The sequence below is a fragment of the Salvelinus sp. IW2-2015 genome, unplaced genomic scaffold (genome assembly GCF_002910315.2).
Source record: "Salvelinus sp. IW2-2015 unplaced genomic scaffold, ASM291031v2 Un_scaffold3440, whole genome shotgun sequence".
Lineage (NCBI taxonomy): Eukaryota > Metazoa > Chordata > Actinopteri > Salmoniformes > Salmonidae > Salvelinus > Salvelinus sp. IW2-2015.
The window spans coordinates 27619-31124 of record NW_019944720.1 but is presented as its reverse complement, the minus strand read 5'-3'; the positions used below and the strand labels follow the sequence as shown (position 1 = coordinate 31124).

The following is a 3506-nucleotide window of genomic DNA, read 5'->3' as shown; positions in this document are numbered from 1 at the left end:
GTTGGAGCTGGGCTGGGGCTGAGCTGGGGCTGAGCTGGGGTGTTGAGCTGGGTTGGGAGCTGGGGCTGAGCTGGGTTGGGCTAGGTTGGGGTTGAGCTGGGGGAGTGGGAGCTGGGCTGGGGCTTTGAGCTGGGGCTGAGCTTGGGGTTGAGCTGGTTTGGGGCTGAGCTGGGGCTAAGCTGGGTTGGGCTGGGGTTGAGCTAGGTTGGGGCTGAGCTGGGGTGGAGCTGGGTTGGGGCTGAGCTGGGGCTGAGCTGGGGCTGAGCTGGGTCGAGCTGGGTTGGGGCTGGGCTGGGCTGAGTAGGTTGGCTGAAGCTGGGGCTGAGCTGAGTTGGGGCTGAGCTGATTGAGCTGGGACAGACACTGATGAGGATTGGTCCGGGCAGACTGAAAAGGAGACTGAAGTTTGTGTGAGCATTTATGAAGTACCACTCACCCCATTCTTTGGGTAGGCGATCCACCCAGGTCCCCCATGACAGAGCGAGAGTCCAGTAAATTCACTGCAGAAACACAGGAAGGACACAGTTAGTATGTAGAACACATTGGAAGATTTGAAATGAAAAACACCTTTTTCACATAACTCAAATATAGTGATCATTCTGTGAGCCATACAATAGAACAGAACTACTGGTAACTGATCAGTATTAGAAGACGACGGTAACTGAACAGTAAGACAAACGACTGGTAACTGAACAGTATAGACAGACCGATGTAACTGATCAGTATTAGACAGACCTACTGGTAACCGAACAGTATAGACAGACCTACTGGTAACTGAACAGTATAGACAGACCGATTGGTAACTGAACAGTATAGACAGACCTACTGGAAACTGAACAGTATAGACAGACTACTGAAACTGATCAGTATAGACAGACCTACTGGTAACCGAACAGTATAGACAGACCGACTGGTAACTGAACAGTATAGACAAAAACCGACTGGTAACTGAACAGTATAGACAGACCTACTTGGTAATGAACAGTATAAACATATAGACAGAACCTACTGGAAACTGAACAGTATACCACAGACCTACTGGTAACTGATCAGTATAAACAGTATAGACAGACCTACTGGTAACTGAACAGTAATAGACAGACCTACTGGAAACTGATCAGTATAGACAGACCTACTGTAAACTGATCAGTATAAGACAGACCTACTGGTAACTGAACGTATAGACAGACCTACTTGAAACAGTAATAGACAGACCTACTGGTAATGAACAGTATAGACAGACCTACTGGTACTGAACAGTATTGACAGAGCTAGTGAATAGTATAACAGTACTGACAGGATAGTGATAGTATAATAGTCTGACAGAGCTAGTGAATAGTATAACAGACCTGACAGAGATAGTGAATAGTATAACAGACCTTGCAAAATGTTGCTGAAGAATCATGACCGATATGTTAAGGGCACAACGACATTGCCTTCACCAATGAAACGTCAACATGCCTTCACCAATGAAACGTCAACATTCCTTCACCAATGAATCAACATTCCTTCACCAATGAAACGTCAACATTTCTTCACAATGAAACGTCAACATTCCTTCACAATGAAACGTCAACATTCCTTTCACCAGTGAAAACGTCAACATACCTTCACCAATGAAACGTCTCAACCATCATTCCTTCACCAATGAAAAGCCATCATTCCTAGCATAACAAACTGTCTATTTAAAGTTTCTGAAAGTAGGTCTTTGGTTTGTTCCAGCTGATTGGCAGGCAGGCTAACAGACACTGTCTAGTTCTCAAGATAGAACAGTGCCCTTAGGAACATATCCTAAATCCTAATTAGGAGAAATGGTAGAAATACGTCGTAGTGAAGTCGATGATAACAGGGAGGTCTTTCTCCAAAGAGAGGATGTAAGGAGATCCTCTTGGCGTACATCAATAGACGACAGGAGAACCCTTTCCCCGTAGTGAAACTAAGTGTGTATTATTCTCATAGTCAGAGAATTCAAATGATTCATGGTGGTTGTCACCATTGAATCAAATCAAATGTTAYTGGTCACATACACGTGGTTAGCAGATGTYACTGTGAGTGTAGCGAACTGCTTCTAGGTCCGACAGTAATATCTAACATGTAATGACCTACTCCCAGAGTGGATACAAGGAYGTAAGAAGGTAGTAGTGTATTTGTCTACATTACGTTCAGCAGTAAAAGGACGAATGTTTTAACAGCAAATCCTCCCCCAGAGTCCAATAGAAGCAAATTAATTCGTAATACTTGTTTGAATGGACATCTCTTTATCCATACAGTGTGTAACGATTTAAAAACCTAAGAGAATTATTTCACGTGGGAGCGTTATGGTGTTACTTCACTAAATCACTGTGGATATATTGTGTTGACGTCAAATCCTATCTGAATGTCCCAGAAGTGCTCTTCTTTGGACCAGAACCCTATGAGCCCAAGTGCACTATAAAGAGAATAGGGTTATATAGGACTCTGGTCTAAAGTAGTGTACTATATAGGGAATAGGGTTCCATAGGGTTCTGGTCTAAAGTAGTGCACTACATAGGGAATAGGGTTCCWTAGGGCTCTGGTCTAAAGTAGTGTACTATAATAGGGAATAGGGTTCCATTTGGCTCTGGTGTAAAGTAATGGGCTATATAGGGAACATTTTCCATTTGGGACACACAGCCTCTGAATCAGACCATTAGGCTGAATTCCTGTGGGGTTAGGGTGCTGTTATGTAGTGATGCTGTTTGTTAGGCCCAGTCATCATCAGCTGAGCTGGGGCTATTCAACTGCAGCACCCACAGTCACCACACACCACACACACACACACACACACACACACACACACACCACAACACACAACCACACACACACTACATTGCACACACACACCACTACACACACACACACACAACACACACACACACACACACACACACACAACACCACAAGGTCTCAATATGTGACAGAATGTCAAGAAATATAATGGACGAATGTCAAGAAAATATAATGGACAGAATGTTCAAGAAATATAATGGACGGCAAATGTCAAGAAATATAATGGACGGAATGTCAAGAAATATACATGGGACGGAATGTCAAGAAATATAATGGACAGGAATGTCAAGAAATTATAATGGACGGAATGTCAAGAAATATAATGGACGGAATGTCAAAAATATAATGGACGGAATGTCAAAAATATAATGGACGGAATGTCAAGAAAATAATGGACGAATGTCAAGAAAATAATGGACGGAATGTCAAGAAATATAATGGACGGAATGTCAAGAAATATTAATGGACGGAATGTCAAGAAATATAATGGACGGAATGTCAAGAAATATAATGGACAGAATGTCAGAGAATATAATGGACGAATGTCAAGAAATATAATTGGACGGAGAATGTTCAAGAAATATAATGGACGGAATGTCAAGAATATAATGGACGGAATGTCAAGAAATATAATGGACGGAATGTCAAGAAATATAATGGACGGAATAGTCCAAAGAGAATATTAATGGACAGAATGT

At 42.4% G+C, this 3506-nt stretch overlaps 1 protein-coding gene across 1 annotated transcript in view; it reads right to left on the bottom strand.

The window, feature by feature from the left end:
• LOC112075857 (ephrin type-A receptor 5-like) overlaps positions 1-3506 on the bottom strand; it is a gene marked incomplete at its 3' end in the record, with an annotated part of 88821 nt that overhangs the window by 77762 nt on the left and 7553 nt on the right. Inside the window, exon 2 of the mRNA XM_024142784.2 lies at positions 437-500. The remainder of the gene's footprint in view (positions 1-436; positions 501-3506) is intronic.